Source organism: Myotis yumanensis, unplaced genomic scaffold (assembly GCF_028538775.1).
Source record: "Myotis yumanensis isolate MYYU_CA2020_CCGP unplaced genomic scaffold, mMyoYum1.0.hap1 SCAF_7, whole genome shotgun sequence".
NCBI classification, from domain to species: Eukaryota; Metazoa; Chordata; class Mammalia; order Chiroptera; family Vespertilionidae; genus Myotis; species Myotis yumanensis.
Genome location: NW_027223758.1, coordinates 35,317,904 through 35,343,440, shown reverse-complemented (window position 1 = coordinate 35,343,440; position 25,537 = coordinate 35,317,904). Strand labels below are relative to the sequence as shown.

General features: G+C 42.8%; 1 protein-coding gene and 1 pseudogene across 3 annotated transcripts in view; one reads left to right on the top strand and one right to left on the bottom strand.

The window, feature by feature from the left end:
• Positions 1-25,537, bottom strand: part of RALY (RALY heterogeneous nuclear ribonucleoprotein) — a 96,605-nt gene that overhangs the window by 61,329 nt on the left and 9,739 nt on the right. The gene's annotated exons all lie outside the window — the stretch shown is intronic.
• Positions 622-15,603, top strand: LOC139013470 (oligosaccharyltransferase complex subunit OSTC-like; annotated as a pseudogene).

Below are 25,537 nucleotides of genomic sequence, written 5' to 3'. Positions count from 1 at the left end.
AGTCAGTTAGGATTTCTATTCTCATTCCTGTAACTCCGATCTTACACTGGAGCTATCTCTTAACAAAAGACCTGGATTCTAATCTGAGCCTCAGATTCCTCAGCTACAAAATAGGGATATAATTCCCATCCTGCCTATAACAGAGGGATTTTGTGAGAATCATCGTGGTAATAGAAAAGGGGGAAAGTTAGGATGGAAGACTCCCAGCCAGATCTTTATTTAACAGCTCTTTCTGTCAGCTGCAATACACTGAGTATATATAGAAGCCTTCTATCCAACCAATCAAAAATATTTCCTGGGCCTAGCTGGCCATGGCCATAGCTCTGGGTTAGGGGATACGGAGAGTGCAGGGATGAATGAGAACAGTCCTTATTCTTGGGCTCCTTGCAGTTCAGGGTGAGATTGTGTCAACTTCCTGCAAAGAACTACTAACAATATTAGGCAGATCTAACAGTTCAGAGTTCCATAAAAGTGGAGAAAGAAATGTCTGACTGGATGTGGCCTCAGAAGCTTCATAGAAGGAATAAGGACTTACTTAAGCCAGGTCTTGATGCAAGGTGATAGAAAGGCTTGGGCTACTCTGCGCCAAGCACTGATCTAGGCATTATGCTATTAGCCCTCATGATACTCTATGAAGCAGGGGATGGCATGTCCATTTTACAGCAAAGGTAACTGAAGATGGGTAAGGCTGTTGTCATTCAAGGTCAAACAGCTAGTAAGTAGCAGAGCCAGGATTTGAACCTAGGTCTGCTTTACTTTACTTGAAAGCCTATGTGCTTCTTACTTACTTCATGGTCTGCCTTACTTCGTTATGTAGCAACATGAAAGGAAGAACAGATAAAGTCCTTTCTACCTCAAAATCCAATTATTTGAATGGGGGGAGGAGGGAAAGGAGGTTTACTGCTGCTATGTCTTCCCCATAAGACTGATCTTATGGCAGATTTAGGGTCTTATTAACTGGAATAGTCCAAGTATCTGGCAGAGAGCCTGCCAGGTATGAGACACTAAGTATTTGAGGAACATGTGAATGAATAAATGAATGAATGAACACCTGCCCCAGCACCTTGGTTCTGAGGTCTAAAAGTAAAGTCCAATATCTCAAGCTCCATGTTCTGACTCTCAGCCCCAGTACCTATAATATCAGTATTTACTAATCTGTTAGCTAAAGGTACGCTTTTTTCATTCCTGTTTTCAGGAGTTGGGGAGAAGCAAGGAGAGGAAAGGATAAGAAGGAAAGATGGGCAGTTAACAGAGAAAAGAGAGGGAGCCCAGCTGGAGTGGCTCAGTTGGTTGAGTGTCATCCTGTGCACTGAAAGGTTGCCAGTTCAATTCCTAGTCAAGGTACATACCCGGGGTTGCAGGTTCGAACCCTGGTTGGGGCATGTAAGGAAGAGAACCGATCGATGTTCTCTCTCACAATGATATTCCTCTGCCTCTCTCCCTCTCGTTCTCTCTCTCTTTCTCCCCCCTCCCCACCTTCCTCCATGGATGTCCTCGGATAAGGGTTTTAAAAAAGAAAGAGAGAAAGGGAGAGGAAAGTGGTGAAAGCAGAAAAAGTAAAGGAGACAAAAAGGAAGAGGATGCCTAGGCAGGACTGAAATGTCTGAAGCCTAGACTTTGGGAGAGATTTATTTTTCCTTCTGGTTCCAGAACCAAGGATTTTTTTATTTTTTTAAAGCAGCACTAGGAATTCCTCATCATAAATTTTAAATGAAGGGAACTTACTTGTCTAAACCTCAGACTAAATCAGTAGGCAGAAATAAAGTAAAGCTCCTCAGGGTTCCAATCCTCAGTTCTCACCACTGTCCTGCCCGAGCCCAGCCCTCGCCTGGTTTAGGCTGAAGCCTGCAGAGGTCAGAAGACATACAGGTTCTTCCGCTGTTCCTCTGCTTCTACAAGGGTAACTCCAGGCTAATAAGCCCTGGGAGTCTAACAGGCCTGTGGATAAAGGGATACGGACATCCTCTGGACCCTTCCCCACAGCACCATGCCGTAAAAATGTATTGAACCATAAAAGGAAAGTGTTTCTCCTTTTCTGCTGAATTCCTCAAATGTGTGTAAATGAACTAGGATGAAGATGTAGATGGAGGGATCAAGGTCCCTTTTCAGAACTCTCTAGATCAGTGGTTCTCAACCTTCTGGCCCTTTAAATACAATTCCTCATGTTGTGACCCAACCATAAAATTATTTTCGTTGCTACTTCATAACTGTAATGTTGCTACTGTTATGAATCGTAATGTAAATATCTGATATGCAGGATGGTCTTAGGCGACCCCTGTGAAAGGGTCGTTCGACCGCCAAAGGGGTCACGACCCACAGGTTGAGAACCACTGCTCTAGATCCTAGGTCCTAGTACAGATCAACCCTCTTTAGGTCTCATCTGCATATTGTACACACGTACTTTTCCTTCTTACTAAATTAGTGGAGAGAGCACTGGCTAAGAATCAGAAAACCTAAAAGCTATTTTCAGATTTACCTCCAATTCACCATGTAACCCTGAACAAATCATTTCACCTTCCTGGACCTTAGGTTCCATATCTGTAAAATGAGGGTAATAGAACCTACTCTTTTGAAGGATCTGCTGATGGGTCAAACAGGGTTGATAAAACTATTTGGTTTGATGTGAACAGTAAAAGATGTAATGATGGGTTTGTCTCTTTTTAAAAAGGTGGTAGCTGTACCATCTTTCAGTTAAAGGGATCTGCTCTGAGTGGAAGAATTAAGAAAAGCTGTGGCATACACAATGTCACTATCTGTACCTCCAAGACAGTCAGGCATTAAACTGTGACTAAAAATGCTCAAGAACTACATGCACACAAGTCCCAGCAGGTCCAAGTAAAGAGAAAATTGCTCAGGGAAAGTAACAGAAAAGTAGTAATGACCAATTTAGTGCTGAAGAGCTCAGGCTCTAGAATCAGACACCTGGGTTTGAATCCCAGCTTTGTCTCTACTAGCTTTGTGACCTTAGGCAAGGTACTTACCTTCTGTGCCTCAGTTTCCTTTATTTGTTTAAAATGGTTCCTGCGTCACAAATTTGTTATTGGGAGAAATAAATGAGAAAGCATAGGAAAGCCCTTAGCTCAGGGCCTGGCAAAAGTGACTCAATGACAGGAACTGTTATTTCATTTAAGTACCACAAAAGTGTGAATAAGAAGCAATAAAAAGGAATAGGAAAAAGGAAAGAAATGTACATTTGCCCTTCCTATTATGTCTCATACCCTATGCCCAAAGTCTTAATTATTCTCATTTATTCCTAATAACCTTTTGAGGTCAGTACAATTACCCCCATCTTACAGGAGAAAACTGAGTCTTGGAAATAAAGCAACTTGTCTAGAATCACTCAGCTAAGATAGAGAACTTACTGGAACCCAGAAATTATTCCAAAGACTGTGTTTTTTTCTATTATATACATTGCACTTGCTCATGCTCAAAAATAAAGGAGCCCATGCATATCAAAGCAGGCACCAATAATAAAGTTTTAGGAAATGGACCAAATTCTCCCATTGTGTAGTTGATGAAGCAACTGCTAGTTTTGCATGCCTGGGAAAAAGATGGGCAGGGATAGAATACAAGTGTACCGTCAAGTTCCAGTGTTGCAGGACTTGACTTACCAGGCTCTCCCCAAGGGGCTCTCAGCTCATTGTTGCAGTAAGAGAAGAGCTGGGCTTTTACAGAACTGGATACTATACCCTTAAGGACAAAATATTCTAAGACAATCTAACAAACAGTCAAGAAGTCATGAGAGGTGCCTGGGCTAAACCTGATCAAAACACCTTATACTGGAAGGGAATACGATGCTAGAACACCTTTGCAAGAATCAGCATGAACTGTGCCCTTGAGTATGTATACTGTCTCTATTTCTGGAAAGCACTTTACTATGTCCCCAATGACTGCAAGTTAGCCTGGAAAAAGCACTCCTTCCCATGGACCAGGTATTATTTTGGAGCACTGCATAAAAAAAATAATAGGGCAGGTTCTACAGGAATATATGGAAACCAGGAATCTACAAGTGGTGACTAGAGGGAAGAAGCCAGGAAGTGAATTAAGAGAAAATATTGGGAAGAACTGGAGTCTGGATATCAAAGGCTTTTGTTAGGTGAGGAACCAAGCAAAAGGCCTGGGAAAAGAGAAAGAGTGCTTCAGGGGGCTACGGAGAGATTCTGACAAAAGAAGTCATCTCCTCTATGTGTAAAGCAAATTTTTAAAAAATAGCATGTCCCTATAGAACCCTTGCTGTTTAGAGTAGAGCTATCTCCAGTGCCTGCAGGATGACTGACTGAAAGAGGTGCTGCTGAAGTGGTATCTTCCTCAGGAGAAGGGAAGGAAGACGGAAGCTGGCTCTATCGGCCTCTCCGGTGGCAATCAAGGCAGGCGTGAGCAGCCACAGGACATAATCAAAGCGTAATAGCTCCAAGGCTCAATCAGGCAGGGCTCACCTACAGGTGGCTTCAGACTGACTTCTATTGCAACCAGCACCCGAAGATGCACAACTGCCCACATCCATCAAGGAGTACAAGACTGGACATAGAGCAAATAGCCCTTGTCCCAAGAGCCACACTTGCCAATCTATTTGTTAGTTCTGTCCCAGCTGACCCTAATCTCAAAGCTTTAACCACCTTAACCTTTATGAGGCCTGCTTTCCCCAGTCTTGACCAAACTCCATTGTCTTGCAGTCCTACCACACTCCTCCCACTCACAAGGATACCTGACCTTGCCTCTTGTGACTGGCTCTATTGTGTGGTTGCCTGTGCCTTGGTATAATAAACCAATTGGTTGTGTTACCATGGGGATTAAAAATATGACAACATAATAAAAATGCAGCCAGTCACAAAATGGCTCAGTAAAACCCTCCTCTACTCCCCAAGAAAGACAGGTCTCAGGATACCAGCATATCACAAAAGGAAGCCCTGAAGGGCAGCTGACTTCTTAATGACAAGAGACATTAGGACTCTTGAGCCCAGTCCATGTTCATGTCTGAGAACATTATGCATGCCATAAGTAGATGAAACTCAATCCAGGCAGTCTCTAGGCTGCCTGGAGGAATATCCAGAGAATATAACAGATGTGCAAGACAATAATTCTTGCCTCTGCATTTTCTGAGCAGTGAACAGCATTTCTCCTTCCTCAGCTAAAACTGTCTCCAATTTCTCCCTCCTCCTTCCCTAGAAGAGCCAACCCACAGGAATCATCAAGGGAGGCACAAGTAATTACTGTTTTCTTTTCTCCATGCTAATGAGACAGTTGGATGGTTTCCCTTCCCCCTCCTGAGTTGGGAGCAAGAATCTAAGCCTTTATAATCTATAACCAACACACCAAAGCTTGGGCCAGATAGTGCTCTGCAAACTGAACTGTGTAGAAGACTGCTTTCTGTCCCTGGTGAGACCAGAGCTGTAAGAGGCCCCACCACTTTACAGAAGAGGTGGTAAGACCAAAGTGGGGAGAGGATCTCTTCAAAGTCATAAAAGAAAAGCAGTGGCAGGGCCAGAATCAGTCTGCTTACTCCCAGTCAGGGCACTTCCCACATCATCCAGACTTCTGACAGTAGAGAATGACTTTGGAAGTATCCTCAATGTGGAACATGGAGCTCCAAGTTTCAAGTTCACATATCGTTTTTTGAATAGGTACTTAGAAAGCAAAGACAATGCAGCTCTGGTTGACGGCTCACTTGGTTGGAGCGTCATCCCCTGCATCAAAAGGTGGTGGGTTTGATTCCCAGTCAGGGCACATACCTGGGTTAGGGGTTCGATTCCTGGTCGGTGCATGCAGGAGGCAAAAGATTGATGTTTCTCTCTCCCATCAATGTTTCCACCTCTCTCTAAAATAAATTTTAAAAATAAAGCAAAAACATATCCTCAAGTGAGAATAAAAAAAAAAAAAAAGCAATGACAATGCTCTGCAGATTTGGACTCAACCCAAGAACCTCAGTTTCAGTATCTGGGAGATAATGGCAATTTCACCCCAAAATTAAAATCATAAGTAGATGGCCAGGCAAAAAAAAAAAAAAATCTGTGAATTCTAGTAGAAATTCAGTTGTTATGTGAAGACTATTAGATACCAAGGGTGGGGGCTACTGTTAGCCTTAAGAATGAACTTCAGGCCTTGGCCAGTATTGCTCAATGGGTTCAGTTCCTGGTCAGGGACATGGACCTGAGTTGTAGGTTTGAAACCTGGCCCCGGTATCTCTAAAAATCAATGGAGAGAATACCCTCTGGTGAGGATTTAAAAAAAAAAAAGACTGAACTTCAGATCTGGTGGATAAAGGAGCTCCTGAGCATAGAACATCAGGACCTCGTTCTAGTAGCCCAATCCCTGTATTTCACAGATGAAGAAACTGAATCTAACACTATCAGGGGCTTCGCAGAAGAGCAAGACTGAAGGATGCTATGGCCCAGAGCTAGCCACAGTCTGCCTGCCTAGCCAGGGTCAGAGAAAAAAGAAGACAGGGTCTCTGAGGCAAGGAATGAACATTTGCAAAGGCTGTGCTGAGAAGAAAATGGTTCAAATTTTTAAGCTGGAATAATTTGTAGAATCTAACAAGGCTTATTTTTTTAACCTGGAGACTGGCTTCTGTCAGTCTGTAAAATCTCTTCCCTTCCTTCTCACTATCTATACTAACTCTATCATTTCAGGTGGGATACAGCAACTCAAATCCAGTCCTCAAACTAATTCTAACTACAGACAGGAAATATTTATTTATTTTTAATATATTTTTATTGATTTCAGAGAGGAAGGGAGAGGGAAAGACAGATGGAAACATCAATGATGAGAGAGAATCACTGATTGGCTGCCTCCTGCACGACCTCTACTAGGGATCGAGCCCACGACCTGCTCATGTACCCTGACCAGGAATCGAAATCATGACCTCCCGGTTCATAGGTCGACACTCAATCACTGAACTGTGCCAGCAGGGCCAGGCAGGAAATATTTAAAAGTCTTAGCTGTAACTCCCATCCCCTACTCATAGTCCCTGGATATCAACCATTCCTCCCTGTTCTCCTGTACCACAGAGTTGACTCTGCGGTTCCTTGTGGTATTCATGATATTGCCAGTGCTGACCACCAGGCTTTACTTCTAGAGGGCACAAAATCTTTCTATAAATGGATCCAGGTCTATGTGAAAGCCTCTACCTTTGTCATCTGCCTAACACCTCAGGCCTGCTATGACTGAAGTCCAGTTCTGAATCCCAAGGCCAGGCCTCCCGACCAGTGGCCACACGCCAGAGAGTGCCTGCCAACCTGGACTTGCACTTGAGTTAGCCAACTCTCCCTACTCTTTTGCAGGGGAAGGCAGCATGGTATAGTAGAAATATCATGCAGACATGGGCTTGAGCCCTGGCTCTGGGTATCATTGTTACTTAACTGCTCTCGTGTATCCTCTTAGAGCAGTGGTTCTCAACCTTCTTAATGCCGCGACCCTTTAATACAGTTCATGTTGTGGTGACCCCCAACCATAAAATTATTTTTGTTGCTACTTCATAACTGTAATTTTGCTACTGTTATGAATCGTAATGTAAATATCTGATATGCAGGATGTATTTTCATTGTTACAAATTGAACATAATTAAAGCATAGTGATTAATCACACAATATGTAATTATATATGTGTTTTCCGATGGTCTTAGGCGACCCCTGTGAAAGGGTCGTTCGACCCAGGGGTCAAAATCCACAGGTTGAGAACCGCTGTCTTAGAGCTTTGACCACTCTGTTTACTTGTCTATCTCCTCTACCACTCTCCCCTACTTGGAAACAGGGAATATTTAGTTGTTTCCCTGTATCCACCATGAGTTAGTCACTGAGTTCCCATATCTGTAAAACAGAGATAATATTACCTATATCATAAGTTATGAGAGAAAAGGATGGAGAAAATATGTAACTTGCCTAGATCAGTGCCTGGCCCTTCTTCCTCTAGTGCAGTGGTTCTCAACCTTCTGGCCCTTTAAATACAGTTCCTCATGTTGTGACCCAACCATAAAATTATTTTCGTTGCTACTTCATAACTGTAATGTTGCTAATGTTATGAATCGTAATGTAAATATCTGATATGCAGGATGGTCTTAGGCGATCCCTGTGAAAGGGTCGTTCGACCGCCAAAGGGGTCGCGACCCACAGGTTGAGAACCGCTGCTCTAGTGTATCACGGATGCCCAGGGCCAAATGTTTGCCTGTACTGAAATAGACTGCCCATCCTAGAGACATCATGCCTTGCTGAACACCTCTAGGGTCAGCTGAAACTAACCCCCAGGGTCTGTTTCATTATAATAATTAGACTTAGTGCCAGTTCCTGGAAGCCAACTAGTAAAAATAGCTAGAGATATGACTATGAAGGTAGTGAATTTCAAGTAAATGAGGTGGGGTTTATACTGATATTCTTAATTGAAAGGGAAGGGGTAAAGAAAAAAGGAAAAAACATAGGCAAAGGGAAAAGGAAAAAAGGGATGTGCTCTGAAGTTGGGTCTTAGAGAAGAAATTTCAAATCCCAAGAAGTGGCTAAAGTAATTTGTACTGGAGTCTACAAAAGGGCCAGGACCTTGAAACAATTTGGTTGAGGTCACATAGTAAGCTGAAGGGAGAAATGAGTTTGGAACCTACCACTGTGGTCTCCTCATCCAGTGTTTTTTCTTCTATTCTAAAAGACAGATGCACAATGTTCTGGGGAAAAAGGAGTGAAGGATAGGGGATACAGTATAGTTGGCAGGAAGAAGCACATAAGAGATATTAAGGGGTACTTATACAGTTTCTGGCTGGGAGAGGTGATCCAGCCTTTAGTTTTGCAGGGGCCTAATATGCCCTGGAGGTTGAAGGCTAGGAATAAATTCAATTTGGCCAGAACAAGTACCAGTAATTAGGAAAGAGTACAGGGTGTCCTCAAAGTATCATGGGCCCCTCTCCACACCACCAACTGCCATGGGTGATGAAAACACTCTGCATATCCATCCCCAACTTCTCAACTCAAACTATGTTACAGGTTTTCTAGGATCTCTCCTTCCCATTAGAGGGCCCTCAGATTTTTAAACTGGGGTGAAGTACAGAGAAGTGGCAGACTAAGAGCTCTGTGACATGAGGAAGAATCTGATTGATTCTTTTTGTTGTTGTTGTTGTCCTCCTATTCACTATATTCACCTGAACTTCTGGGAATTTAAGTGATTGTTACCCAAGGTCACACAGCTAATAAGGGCAAATCAGGACTTGCCCGTAATCCTGTGCCTTTTGTGACCATGGTGACTTTCAGCATATTTGGCGTTTGCAAAGTTTTGAGAGGCAGATGGGATAGGTGTTCTCTGATTAATCATGCTGTCTCTTTTTCTAAAAAGTCTCATTTGACACCTCCAATCCATTTCAGGCCTAGTCCTGATATTTATCGTCTCTTACAGAACTTTCATAATTTACTTCTAACTCAGAGGTCAGCAAACTTTTTCTGTAAAGAACAAACAGTAAATATTTTAGATTTTGTGGGCTTATATCAGTCTCTGTAGAGTCAACTCTACCACTGTAGTATGAACGCAATCATGGAAGAACAAATGAGCGTGGCTGTATTTCAGAACTTTACGGAAAGAGGCATCAGATTGAATTGAGCTGACAGCCCACAATTTGCTGACACCTGTTCTAATGCACTGTTTCCAATCACTGTCTCCCAATGCATCATACTCTCACAGCCCTACACCCTCATTGGATACCCTCTGCCTGTAGGATAAAGTTTAAACTCTACCCTCATTCTCTACCATATCCTTCCCTGCACACTGTACTCCAACTTTTTACCTTTACCCATGCTGTTTCCTAACACCTGCAATGTCCTTCTCCCTTCCTCTGCCAATATTGCCTATTCAATGACAAACTCAAATGCCAACACCTGTGAGAAGTCTTTGCTTGTTCTGCTTTACAGAATTAGTCATACTTATATGACTGTCACTCACTCACCACTGCCTCCCCACTTCCTCACAATTCTAAGCTTCTCAGGGGCAGGGGTAAGTATCTTACTCAATTCTGTATCTCTTACAGTACCTAACATAGCACCCAGTGTCTGCTGACAGGTCAGGCTTCTAGGCTGAGCAGAGGTCACTAGAACATAGGGATATTTGGTTCAACAGAACTATGAAATGACTTACAGCATTAACGAGACTTCAATCTGCTTCAAGGGCTGCCCCCTCTCCCTTCTCATCTCGTTCCTTGGGTCTGGCCAGGTAACTAGTTAAGGGTCAAGATCAGGCATTTCACTAGATGACTCTACCCTGTGCTGAGATGTGCGAAAAGAATATCCTATTTTCAGAGCTCCTTGTCCCTGACCTCAAATTGTATCCTTAATATCAGCCATAAACTGAACCTAGATCCAGATTTAGCCCTAGAACAGCAGACAGCCTTCTAATAAGAGCAGGTTCCCAAAGGCAGGGTATTTCACCCAAGGAAAGGCTCAGGTATACAATGCAGTCTGACCTCAAATGAAGAGAGAACACAAAGGTATGTGATAGGGACCATCAGGGGCATCATCCCTGAATGCAAAGGAACCTTTACTGAGGTTAGGGGTCCTGAGCAAGCCTGCAGCCCACAAGTATGGCTATCCTAGCTTGGGGAAGCTGTGAGGCCAGGCTAAAATGCTAATGGGGGAAAACAAAACGAAAACATAAAAGAATTATTCTCCCAAGCCCAGAAGAGAACAACATTCCATCTGGGTAGGTGAGCTTGTCACAGGCATGGGGTACTTAGCATATCTGCCATTCTAGGATTACAGCTGTCAAGGCTTAATTAGAGTAATTAGAGTTAAAAATGTAATTTCACTTCAGGGGTATTTTGAACCGATTCCATTAATTTCTTCTTTTAAAAGAACAGAGAAAGGAGGGGTAGGCTGAGTGGAACAGAGAATTTTGCCATCAGAGAAGCAAAGCCATGTGCCTGGGCTAGATGAGCTTTCAAACCACTGCCAAAAACCCCCATGCAGCACCTTTGTAAGTTTGGCTCAGAGGACAGAGGGCTGCTGCTCATCAGCTTCCTCCCTGAAACTAAGTAATCAGTTGGCACCTACTAATAAATTCACCTCCTTCTCCCCACCTGCGGCTCCTGTGTTACTGCCACTCAGTGGTTACTATTACAGTCCTAAATCTGGCAAGGGGCTAGGGCTTAGGGCTGCTAATATGATTTGCTCCATGATAGAAATTGCTCTAATGTCCACTCCATTATCAAGAGTTCCTGGACACATCTTTATGCTAGTTCCTGCGTCTGAAGTACCCTTCTTGCCTTGTCTGTCTCAACTCTTACTCTTCCTTCAAAGTACAGATCCAAGTTATCTCCTCCAGGAAAACCCACCTTCATACCTCTGTAATCCCAGAGTCCCTTGCACAGGCCTCTATTAAGGCACACACAGAATATTGTGATTTGTTTCCTTGTCTGACTCTGATGCTAGATGGTGAGGTCTTTCAGGGCAGGGACTGGGTCTTCATCTGGGAATCCTTACCACTAGCGTGCTCTGACACATAGGAGATACTCAACAAATATTTGTTGAATGACACACTAGAGGGGGAATTTAGTCTGACCACACTGGTAGCTGAGCGTGTTAAGCATGCAGGTTCTACAATGCCTAGAAATATCCATGAGTCCCTTCCCCCGCCTCCCACAGGGTCAGTTCAGAAACCTGACTCTGCACTGCATGCAGGAGGAAGCCTTCCCATTGATCCCAAATGATGATTGATCTCTCCCATTAGAGCCTGCTCATTCCATAGGGACCTTGGAAAGGAGATGAAAAAGCAAAAGCAAGCAAAGCCTATCCCCCCATCCTCCTCACCACTGGTTTTAAAGAATTTCCTCGAATCTTTTAAGGGCTCTAGTCTAGAAGGGTAAGTATGATCCTAGTTGAGAACAGTACATCAATTTGGAATCAGTGTTGTAAATAATCATAAATGTTGTAGTGTAGTACAATAGAGAACATGCTGTGTGATACATAGGGCAGCCAAGTCACTTCACTTATCTGAGCTTCAGTTTCCATTTCCAACCCATTCAGTAGGTTGTTAGAAAAAATAAAAGCAGCTTAACCCAATATTTAACACTTAGTAGGTATTCGATAAGATCACCTATACTAATAAAAGGGTAATATGCTAATTAGACCGGGAGACCGGACATCTTCCGACCGTCTGACTTCCTTCTGGACAAAGCTATGATGGTGGGGGCTGAGGCAGAGGCAGTTAGGGGCAATCAGGCCGGCAGGGGAGGGCAGTTGGGGGCCACCAGGCTGGCAGGGGAGGGGAGCTGAGGGCCACCAGGCCAGCAGGGGAGGGCAGTTGGGGGCCATCAGGCTAGCAAGGGAGTGGTTAGGCAGTGATCAAGTTGGTAGGCAAGCAAGCAGTTAAGAGTCAGCAGTCCCGGATTGCGAGAGGGATCCCAGATTGGAGAGGTTTCCGGCTGGGCTAAGGGCCTACCCCCCCCCCCCCCCGCCACCATGCATGAATTTCGTGCACCAGGCTTCTAGTATTATATAGTTTATAAAGCTGGGGAACACATGTCAAAGGAAGATGGACACAAGTTAACCATTCCCCCATTTGCTCAGAGCCTGCTGGTCCCACCGGAGGAAGTCTACACCAGCAGAACTATTGTGTTGACAAGTGTAACCAGATCCATTTAATGGTAATCAGATTCTCCCTAGCTGGGAGCTCTCCTCAGGCCCCCTCACAAGCTACCCAGGCCTGGATGCAGGCCCATATCGATCCACTTCTAATTAGGAGACAAGTCAGTGCGTCTGACAGAAGGTCAGGGCCTAGGCTGCCTCTGCTGGCCTCTGGCCAAAGACTGAAATGCCCTGCTCAGAGTAGGCCCAGAGAAGGAAGACATTTTTGATAGAAAAGGAGCCCAGACTGATCTTATCATAAAGCAGCCTAAAATTTAGAGCTGAAAGGGTCCTTTATGAGAATGAGCTTTGTTATAATACAGCTGAAAAAGTTGAGGTCCAGCCCTAGCCAGTTTGGCTCAGTGGATAGAGCGTCAGCCTGTGGAATGAAGGGTCCAGGGTTCGATTCCAGTCAAGGGCACATGCCTGGGTTTTGGGCTCAATCCCCAGTAGGGGGCATGCAGGAGGCAGTCAATCAATGATTTTCTCTCATTATTGATGTTTCTATCTCTCTCTAGCTCTCTCTCTCTCTCCCACTCCCTTCCTCTCTGAAATCAATAAAAATATATCTTAAAAAAAATCCTATATAATAAAAGAGAAACATCTAAATTGACCATCCCTCCACTACGCTCACCAGCCAATCAGGAGTGAGTACGCAAATTAACCCAACAAAGGTGGTGGGTTAATTTGCATACACAGGCACCAGGCGGAGAGCAGAGTGGGAGAGCCGGCGGAGAGTGGAGCGGCTTGGGGAACTTGGCTCCCCAAGCTGCCAGACGGAGAGCAGAGAGGGAGAGCTGGCAGCTTGAAGGATTTGGCAGAGTGAGAGGCCATGGGACAGAGACAGAGCAAGAAGGGAAAACCAAGAGTGCGGGGAGCACCAGGAATTCTGGGAATAGTAGTTCTGGTGGCAGCCCCAGGACCTGAAGCAGAAGCCCAGAGCGCGGGGAGCACCAGGAAGGCTGGGAATCTCAGTTCTGATGGCAGACGGATCTCCTAGACACTAGAACAGCGGTTCTCAACCTATGGGTCACGACCCCTTTGGCGGTCAAATGATTCTTTCACAGGGGTCGCCTAAGACCATCCTGCATATCAGGTATTTACATTATGATGCATAACAGTAGCAACATTACAGTTATACAGTAGCAACAAAAATAATTTTATGGTTGGGTCACAACATGAGGAACTGTATTTAAAGGGCCAGAAGGTTGAGAACCACTGCACTAGAGCAAAGTGAGCCTGGAGCAAGTTACTGTTGCAGTGGGGGATGGAGGGAAAGCAAAGGTGAGAGACATAAGTAAAATCAGAGTGTCTAGCCGAAACCGGTTTGGCTCAGTGGATAGAGTGTCGGCCTGCGGACTGAAAGGTCCCAGGTTCGATTCCGGTCAAGGGCATGTACCTGGGTTGCGGGCACATCCCCCATAGGAGATGTGCAGGAGGCAGCTGATTGATGTTTCTCTCTCATCGATGTTTCTAACTCTCTATCTCTCTCCCTTCCTCTCTGTAAAAAAAATCAATAAAATATATTAAAAAAAAAAATCAGAGTGTCTAGGAAAAATTAAAGGGAAGGTATCCTAAAACTTACAGGAAATCTCCGCCAATGAAGCAAAGAAAAAAAAATGCCTCTATTATTCTGTGAGCAACAAACCAAACTGAGTTGGGGTCTCAGACAATTCGCTCATATGATTGCAAAGACAGACAGAAACTCCCGGATTGGAGAGGGCTCCCCTGAGGGCTCCCAGATTGGAGAGGGTGCAGGTCAGGCTGAGGGACCCCGACATCCCCCAGTGCACAAATGTCATGCACCAGGCCTTTAGTAAATAAATAAGAACATTAAAAAAAAAGAAAGAAAGAAAGAAATTGAGGTCCAAAAAAAGAAAAGATAACTTATCCAAGTTGATACAGGAAGATAATACAGATCTTAGTTCTAGTTCTTTCCTCTCAATTACAAGTTCCCAATCTGGCTACAAAACAGAGATTCAGGGAACTTGTTAAAAATAGTTTGCCCAGCCGGCATGGCTCAGTGGTTCAGTGTTGACCTATGAACAGTGTGATTCCCGGTCAGGATACATGCCCAGGTTGCAGGTTCAATCCCCAGTGGGGGGAGTGTAAGAGGCAGCTGATCAATGATCCTCTCTCATCACTGATGTTTCTATCTCTCTCTCCCTCTCCCTTCCTCTCTGAAATCAAATGCTACCAACTTCTAGGAGCTTCCAAGATTTCTACCAGTTAGAAGGTATCTCTCAAGGACCAAGAGCTGCCCTTGCCACCACCAACATGGAGACTTTAGAATCCCATTCTTAGTGCTGGAATGCCCCAACCTGAAGCTGAAGTTGAAGCTGTCCTGGGTACACATGCTCTAGGCCAGTGGTTCTCAACCTTCTGGCCCTTTAAATACAGTTCCTCATGTTGTGACCCCAACCATAAAATTATTTTCGTTGCTACTTCATAACTGTAATTTTGCTACTGTTATGAATCGTAATGTAAATATCTGATATGCAGGATGGTCTTAGGCGACCCCTGTGAAAGGGTCATTTGACCGCCAAAGGGGTTGCGACCCACAGGTTGAGAACCATTGCTCTAGGCCATGACAGTGTATGCTCTGGTGGTGGTGTCTTACTTCCTCATCACAGAGGAATAATTTATGATGCTACTGGTGAACCTCTAAGTGCTGGCTCTATGACTGATAAACATGGCATCAGAGACCACTCGCTTTCTTGGCCTACACGGTAAATGGACAATATATTATGGTAGGACTCGCATCCAGCTTCCTGTTTACAATGGGAGGTTTAGGTTTCATAATCCTAGACCAATACAATGCTCCAAACATTCCAAAACTCAATAGGTTTCTTTTTCTATTCACTGGATTTATCTCTGTCGTATTGAGTTTTTTCATGGCTAGAGTGTCAGAATGAAACTGCCGGGCTATCTGATGGGTTGCATGCTTTTTGAGAAGAAATCTGTGGATACTGGATGTGTTCCTGTTAATGAAGTTTTAACGGCTGTACCAAACCTCTGATATGAAATATGGAAAAGGATGAAAAGCATCAGAGAAGAAGCATTTAGTAGAAACATGGGAGCATATTAAGGCTCAGACTACAATATCTTCTTGGTATCAGAAACAAGTATATCACAGTGGTTTTTTTCCTGCTGACCTACATTGATATACTAATGATGTTAAGTGCCATTTTCTTCTCAGTTTTTAATTTCTTAAAGAAAATATACTCCATTTCTACACCTATAACATTAAATAGTGATTATTTTTTTACAACCCTCAACATTTTTTGGAGATGACATTTCTTTCAGAAATTAATGTAAAATCAGGAAGCAAGATCTATAAGCTGAGAACTCAGGGCAGCTTATCAGTTTTACCAGTGGTGTTTTGCCTTTAAAGAGTATGTGACAGTACATTACTTCAGATGTGTATGTAAAACTGTTTCCTAAACAGGTGTATGAAAGGAGCAGAAATAAAGAATTTTTATAACTGTAGCATTTAACATTCAACCCTATACGATGGGTACTGTTACACCTATATTTCTGTCATTCATTCTGCCAGGCCTATTACAATGACACAAGGAAAACAGGGATAAGTAGCACACTGTCCCCTAGCTTATATGGTCTGTAAACCAGTGATTTTCAATCTTTTTCATCTCATGTCACATATAAACTAATTACTAAAATTCTGCGGCACACCAAAAAATATATTTTTTGCCGATCTGACAAAAAAAATGGGTAGAGTTTTTATCCATTCACACTGAATGACTACTGTTGTGTTGGATGTCATTTTTTTTATTTGATAATCTAAGGGAAAAGAGGTTGATGCCGCCCTGACTAAACAGTCAGGTGTTGAATGTTTTAAAAATTCTTGCAGCACACGTTGAAAATTGCTGTTCTATACTATAAATGAGAGCAGTTTTGGGTGTGATGGAACACCAAAATACAACTATAAAAGTAGAAGCAAAATACAAAGATCAAAATAAATTCTGCTTACGGAGCAATCAGGGAAAGCTTTGTTGAGGAGGTAGCAATTGAACTGTATGAAAGATGAGTAGGAGTTTGTCACATAAAGAGGAAAGGGAGTTGCCCAGCCAGTGTGACTCAGTGGTTAAACACTGACCCCATAAACCAAGAGGTCACAAGTTCCATTCCTGGTTAGGGCACATGCCTGGGTTCTAGGCTCAATCCCCAGTAGGCGGCATGCAGGAGGCAGCCAAGCAATGTTTCTCTCTCATCAATGTTTCTATCTCTCTATCCCTTCTCCCTTCCTCTCTCTCTAAAAATCAATAAAAATATTTTTTTAAAAAAGCGAGTTACTAGAACTTTGTACTCCGAGGGAATTGCTAAAACAAAGTCATTCCACTGAGCAGGAGCACAAGGAAACAGTGGGTGTTAAACACCAGGCAGCTGACAGAAGGCAGCAAAATGAGATGGCACCAGACTATATGAGCCCTGTAGCCAAGTCCAGAATTGAGATTTTATCCTTTCCAACCTGGGGTGAGGGTAAAGAGGCAGCGATTTAAAGACATCTAATCTCCCTTATTTAGTTGTCCTACTTAGAGCAAGTCCCCTCAAAAAACGTGGAAAACATGTCCAATCCCAGATTGCACCTATTGTACTGGCATTATAAGAATTTCACAGTGAGGAGAAGGGCAACAGTGAGAGAAAAACAAAAGATAAAGGATGGAGGAGGGGGTGATGCAGAAGGGAAAGGTAGTAAGGCTCAAGGAGGAAGAAGCTGGAGGGGAGGAAACAGAAGAGAGAAAGAAGCAAGGAAAGCACAAGGTGGGACAGATCTAGCTTGGCAATGAAGCTCCATCTGCTTAGCTGTCTTCTACATCTTTCTCGGTAGAAAAAATAAGGTCAATCTGACGCCAGTGACAGAAATAGACCCTTTGCACCAAGATGAGGCTGAGCATGCTACTAACTGCCACCTCTACCCCCCTTTGCTCACAATGATGCGACTGTTTCAAGAAGTGAAGTTCACCATCCCAAAGTATGCCAGGGAAGCCCCTTACCCCCTACCACTGGAGCATGTGAGGCAGGAGTACCAAAGGTATGGAGTTTAAAGTGGGGCCTGCCCAGGACTATGCCTGCTGCTTAGGGTCCTAGAGAAAAACTCTACTTCCTTCTCTGGACCTTAGTTTATCTGCAAAACAAGGGGAGTAAATGAGAAGCTAAGGGCTGAGCTTGCCTGTGAGTTTAGTAGTTGCTTCCAACAGACGGTGATGTTTAATGTGGGAATTATCCTAACCTTTCAACTCTTAACTTCACTCTTTCCACTCCGAGCTATATGGCCAGTCTAAAGCTAGAGAGGAGCCAGACCCAGAATGGCAGCCATCCCTGACACCAACATCCATTTGGCCCTGTCCAAAGTCTAGTTCCTGCCCAGACCTGTTTATTTCATAGGTCACGAACAGATGCTCAGGCACAAAGATGTGTTTTGTCTGACTCACACAAGTTTATTTAAAAACCTCTTAAGGCCCTAGCAGGTTTGGCTCAGTAGACAGAGCATCGGCCTGCAGACTGAAGGGTCACGGGTTCAATTTCAGTCAAGGGCACATGCCCTGGTTGTGGGCTCAATACCCAGTGGGGGGCGTGCAGGAGGCAGCCAATCAGTGATTCTCTCTCATCATTGATGTTTCTCCCTCTCTCTCCCTCTCCCTTCCTCTCTGAAATCAATAAAAACATATTAAAAAATAATAAAAATAAAAATTATTAAGCCCTAGCCGGTTTGGCTCAGTGGATGGAGTGTTGGCCCGAAGAACGAAAGGTCACAGGTTCGATTCCTCAAGGGCATGTACCTTGGTTCCCCAGCCTGGGTAAGGGTGAGTGGGGGAGGCAACCAATCAATGTGTCTCTCTCACATCAGTGTTTCTCTCTCTCTCCCCCACCTCCTTCACTTCCCTTCCCTTCTCTCTAAAAAAATCAATGGAAAAAATATCCCTGGGTGAAGATTAAAAATAAATAATAAATAACCCTTAAGTTAATTGCCAACATTTAAAATCAGATCTCATTTCTAAATTTCTAGCTTCTCTTAAAAATACTATAATCCTGTAATTTATTTGATGCTTTCTTATTAAACTCATGCTAACATTATCCATTCCATAACATGATAATAAGAGTAAATTTTTAAATTACTAGTTATAATATTTAAACCAATCCAACTTCAAAAAATCTGAGTACACTGACACTTTAGGAAGATATGTTTTATCTTGTGACTTCATGTATCATATGATATGCAGCCATATGATATGTACCCCAGTTTTAGAAACTCCAACAGTTGATCTAGTCACTCAAAAAAATACTTAGGTCCTATGGTAGGCACTAGGGTAACATTAATTAACAGGACAAACATGGTTCCTCCATGGAGCTTATGGTCCAGTGGGCTATAATAGAAAGAAGCCATATAGAAGATGAAACACAAAGAAACACTAAACTGAGGATCCTGAGTTTATTTCACAACATAGTGACCCCTTAGGCAAGTTGTTTAACCTCTCTGTACCTCTGTTTCCTTGTCTGCAAAAGGAAAAGACTTAATTAGGCAGTTGCTCCAAAACAGTCCTTTCCAGTACAAAATTCTACTAGCATCACAAGAATTTAGCCAATACCATTTTTTGAGTTCCTAATACTTATTAGTTCCCTCCTTTTATCTGGGAAATAATGATCAGTTGTCATGAAAATTACCATGGTGCTCCACATTCTATATGACGATATTACAGTAATTACAAGAAGCTAAAGGGAACAGGCAGCAAAAAAAGAGTTGGTTACTTACTCAGAAAGTCACCTACTTTTAGCAAATAGGAGCTGCTGTTCATCTGAGCTGGGGAGGGGGTGGAGGGTTAAAAAGATTAGGTACAGACTCATAAGTAAAACAGTTTTTATTTGTATTATATGTCATGATTTCTTTCATAAGGCATCAGACCCACTTTCCCCCAGCTTGTGGGCGTTAGAGGCTGCTAAAAAATGCCAATTTTACAAAGCCAAGGTTCACTGAGCCTTGACTAGTTTGCTGTCCTTGTGAAGTTCTAAAACAAGCCAAGAAAGACTTACTAGCCAACAGGGGCACCAAAAGTTCATAGTAAAATGAAGATAATTCATCTAGTCCCAGGAGACTAAGAGCACTGCATTGTAACTGGGTAAAGTCCCTTAAATGTTAGCAAGTTCCATTTAGAGCCCCCACCCCGACCAAGCAGGTAGCAAAACTTAGTACAGCTGACCAAGTGTTTCAAAGAAAAAAGTGCGAGCCTGATGATAAATGGCAAACGGTACTGGGCTTGGATGTCAAAGAGGCATAGAAATGGTGTAGACTTTGATAAACTTGAGAACAAATATGCTCTGCCTAAAGAAGCCAACCAATGAGGAAGTAGCATGTGGAATAAAGAAGAGAAATGAAGAATGTGATTCTGTAAACTCAAGCATTTTACCAAATTAGGCTGGTACTCTAAAGGCCTCCCCAAAGATCAGAGCCATGTGCCCCAGTGTCAAAAAAAAAAAAAAAGAGGCAATCTACAAGCTTCTTGAACATGGACAGGCAGTGCACAAGGAATCGTAATACAGGGAACCCCTGGGTGGAGGGCTCAGGGAGTGAAGCCTTCTGTGAAATAGCTCGGGACTATTCCCACTCCTGTGAATAGGAAAATTGCTCATGGTCAGCATCAGCCTCCAGCCCTCGCTACTTCCAAAAAAATCCCCCACCTTCTTCAGGATAATTCAGTCACCCTTATAGCCCACATGCCAAGGCCTCTGATCTCAAACACAGCATCTCCACTGAAAGTCCCAATCTCCCCAGAATGGGGTCCACCTCAAAAGCACTGCATGACAAACAAAACAGGTATGCAGGCCAGACACAACCCAAGGGGCTGCCAGTTTGCAACCTCTGATCTTGCGGGTAAGATTCTCAGGAAAGATCTTGAACTGAAAGCATTTAGGAGTCTCCTAAGGACTCTAATTTTGGTTAGAGGAACTGCTTTTCCAAAGAGCTATCCAGGGTCCTGTATCACTTGTATCCTGACCTTTAGGAACCATGATTCCACAGCCTTCTTCTCTGGTTTGATCCACTGTCAAAATATTTTTTTAATATTTTTATTGATTTCAGAGAGGAAAAGAGAGGGAGAGAGAGATAGAAACATCAATGACGAGAGCAAATCATTGAACGGCTGCCTCCTGACACCCCACACTGGGGATCAAGCCTGCAACCTGGGCATGTGCCCTTGACCGGAATCGAACCCGGGACCCTTCAGTCCACAGGCCAATGCTCTACCCACTAAGCCAAACCGGCTAGGGCCAAAATATATTTTTTTAAAAAGAAAGAAGACATTAGGTATCTATTATATACAAAGCACTGTAGGGATACAAATGCCTGAACCTTCTCTTGACTTTTGACTTTAGTAGTTGCATGTCAGCCTAGACCAGTGATGGCGAACCTTTTGAGCGTGGCGTGTCAGCATTTTGAAAAACCGTAACTTAACTCTGGTGCCGTGTCACATATAGAAATTTTTTGATATTTTCAACCATAGTAAAACAAAGACTTATATTTTTGATATTTATTTTATATATTCAAATGCCATTTAACAAAGAAAAATCAACCAAAAAAATGAGTTCGCGTGTCACCTTTGACATGCGTGTCAAAGGTTCGCCATCACTGGCCTAGACCCCAGTGCCACCTGCCTACATACATAATTGCCCTAATATAGTCAGATGTCCTTAAGGAATGAACAGTACAATGATAAACCTATGCTTTCCCCTGAATCAAGATAGCATTCCCCATGCTTCATTATCCTATCATCTCCAGATTCCCTCAGCATTTCCATAAAATCAGTAACACCTTTGCCAAACAGAAAACTTATGCCCTTGAAATATTAACTCAGTCCAAGGAGAAAAGGTTTATTGCTGGGAAAACTTTGTTTTTTATTTACCGGGTCCTCAAGCTAGATTTATGAGCAGGGAGAACACAACAAAAACAGTTTTTAGGAAGAGGTGCGTGGTTGCAGTGAGTAGTATGGCATAAAAGAAATCAAGACAGGATGCAGGGAGGCTAGTAGGGAAGCCTGTATGGGAAAATTAATGGTCCTATAGTCTCATTATGGCCAATATGGGCTCCCTGTCTAAAACTAGGTATGATCCCACAGTCCCTGTCTGACCCAATTTTCCTTGAAGACAGTCTTAGGCATATGAATATCAGTACCATGCCATGGTAGGCACTCAAATGGTCAGACACATAGAATACTACTCCTGTAAGAACTCTCAGTGCACACATCATAGAAATTAAGGCCCAGAAAACTTAAAATGATTTGCCCAAGCTCACAGAATAGGTGAGTGGTGAAAAGGAAAAATCAAAGGCTTTGGAGATAAGATCTGTGTTGAAATCCAAGATTGCTGTGAGGCCTTAAGCAAGTCATCCAACCTTTCTCAGTCTGTTTTCTCATCTGCAAAATTTCCATGAGAATTAAAAGATATTGACCTGTAGCTACCACCACCAATTTTCAGGAAATACAGAGGATAGAGAAACATTAAACACACCAAGATGCAATGAGCAAAATTCAGAACATGGAAAACTCTACAGAAAAAATGACCAGTTTCTTCAATAAATAAAAGGGAAGAAAATAAACTTATAAATTAAAAGAAATTTAAAAGCTCTAACAACCAACTATGTGTTGAAAGCTTACATGAATCCTAATCAAACAAACTATAAAAATAAGAGTGTGACATTTATGAGACAACTGGAAATTTGAACACAATCTGAATCTTGATGGTATTATGGAATTGTTAAATTTTATAAGGTGTGATCATGGCATTGTGATTATGTTTTTTTAGTCATCTTTTAGAAATACAGTAGGAAATATCCTATAGAATAATCCTATATAATAAAAGGCTAATATGCAAATCGACCGAACAGCGGAACATCCGGTCGCTATGACACGCACTGACCACCAGGGGGCAGATGCTCAACACAGCAGCACTGCTCAGCCAGAAGCTGGGCTCACAGCTGGCAAGCACAGCGGCAATGGCAGGAGCCTCTCCTGCCTCCATGGCAGTGCTAAGGATGTCTGACTGACGGCTCCCAGACTGCGAGAGGGTGTAGGCCGGGCTGAGGGACGCCCACCCCCTAAGTGCACGAATTTCATGCACCAGGCCTCTAGTTTAAAGATAAAGTGATGGCTGAGATTTTCTTCAAAGCACAGGATGAGAAGAAGGTCGGGGTATAAATGAAGTAAGATTGGGAACTGACAACTGTTGAAGCTGAGTGATGCCTCATTAACCTATTCTGCCTACTTTATATGTGTTTGAAGTTTTCCCTATTAAAAATAAAGAAGAATTGGTTAGGTTCGAATCCTAGCAATTAGGTTCGAATCCTAGCAATTCCATTTACTAGCAGTGTGACTATGGGCATATTTCTTAACTTCCTTATTTCTTAGTTTCCTATCTATATGGTAAGGATCAACAGAATCTAATTCTTAGGGTTCAGGTGAGAATAAACATGATTTTTAATATAAAGATTTATATAATATATAAGATTTTTATATATAAATATACTTATAAATTTATAGACATAATATATTTTAAATAAAATGTATATATAATATAGTAACCTTCAGTATGAATCAGCTCTATCAGTATGAACACAAGGTACTATGATATCTTGACAGAGTAGGCACTCAATTCATGGTAGCTACCCTATATAATAATCCTATATAATAAAAGGCTAATATGCAAATAATCCCCTCAGGAGTTCAACAGACTGGGAGTTCAACCGCTCACTATGATGTTGAACTCCCGGGGGTGGCAAGGAATGAGGAAGGCCCCGGTCGGCAGGCAGGGGAAGGAAGGCCCCAATCGGCCCTGATCACCGGCTAGGCCTAGGGACCCTACCTGTGCACAAATTTCGTGCATCGGGCCCTCTAGTTATTACTATGAAAGGCAAAGTTAGGTGTAGAACCTAGAACAGATTTTTAATCAAGTACTTGACTGGTATCCTCAACAGAAAGCCTAGATACCCTCTGGTGAATGGCAGCTCTAACCCTCGCCCCCTGACCCCTGCCCCCCCAACCCACACACCCCTGCAGGTCTTTCCTGACAAATACCCCAGGACCTGACACAAGATCAGGAGCTAACTAATGTTTAACATGAAAGTGACGCTCTCTGGGAGCAGACAGGGCCACCTTATTTCCCCCAACCAGGTAATTTAAGGTACATTTTCTAATATTTGCTGACAGAACAAAGGAATAAGGCTCTAAGACATGATCAATATTCATGCCAACCTTCAAAATGATTTGGTAAAACTACAGAAAATAAACACCCTGCTAGAGTCCACCCGGCAGGATAAAAGCTGACAAAGAAATGGCAATTTTTCCCTGAGCAAACACACATGTAATAGATGAGCTCTGAAAGACTAAGCTCTTTAGGTCTTGGCATTCCCTCCCTCCCCTTTCATTTTAAAAGAAGACAAACTCTCTTTTGACACACTTCAAGTATGACTATTTGCTGGATTAATTTCTTCCCTGAAATGATGTAATTATAGGCAAACTTATTCTCAAATTCTATCCAGTTTAAATACAAATTGGCTTGGGAACAGTATGACCTTTTCCACCTGCTCCAAGAGGCTATGAGAAGGCATCATCCACCCCTAAAGAATGGGTCACATACTCCCCCCTGCTCATTAGCAGGAATATATCATCTAGTCATTCATTGTGTTTCTGCTCAGTTGTTCCCATTGCACAGAATGTCCTCTCTCCATCTCTGCAATCTAAATCTCCTGTGCACATATCTTCTGGAAAAAAGGGAAGGTAGGAGAGAAGCACAGCAACTAAGAAAAGCTATCTGGGTGTTGCTTCTGGGTAGTCCAGAAGATATAGTCCAGACATAGAAATATTGGTGTTTCATAATTTATAAGCACAAGTCCAGGCAGAATATTAGAAATTTGGATGGCCTGAATAATATACAGTCACTATGCTAATCCTTCAAGGCCCAGCTCAAATACTCACTCCTCCATAAATGTTCCCTGGGCACCATATCCCAACAAATGAAGCAATCCCTCCCTCTCTGAACTCCCCAATCACTTTACTCCTTTATTGTACTGCTACCTGAGAATTCATATTATGGTTCTTTAAAATCACTTCTTAACTATACACCAACCAGAACGGCTTAGAATGAAAAAAGATAGACAATGCTAAGTGTTGACAAGGACATGGAGCACCAGGAATTCTCTTACACACAGCTGATAAGAGTGTAATCTGGTATGCCTTTGCCAATAACTACTAAAGCTGAACATACACCTAACTACCCAATCACTGAGTATGAGGTCGGAGAACACTTACTCACTGTTCCCACTAAACAGTTTGCCTACAGTGTTATGCTCCAATACTGCCGTGTCTAAATGCTTCCATCCTTCTTTCTTTCAGTCCTAGAGGCTGGTTCAGACCACTCTTCACATCACTCCAGCCCAGAAAGCTCTCCTATGGAAAACTCTGCCATTTACCTATTCCCTTTGACAAATGACTCATGGATTCTTCACATATAAATTACATCATCTGATTTGATAATATAGTTTTAGTAACCTTATTAACTTGCTCCTCACAATAACATTGTGCAGAAGGCAAGATATAGACTATTAATCCCATTTTATAGATGAGAAAATCCAGTTTACCTGGCCAAATTAGTTCCAGGGCTTCCGAACCAAACCCTCTACACCAGTGGTTCTCAACCTGTGGGTTGCGACCCTTTTGGGGGTTGAACGACCTTTTCACAGGGGTCGCCTAAGACCATCGGAAAACACATATATAATTACATATTGTTTTGTGATTAATCACTATGCTTTAATTATGTTCAATTTGTAACAATGAAATTGGAGGTCACCACAACATGAGGAACTGTATTAAAGGGTCACGGCATTAGGAAGGTTGAGAACCACTGCCTTACTGTGAGCCACATCTTCATGGTTATCTATTCTCCTCAAA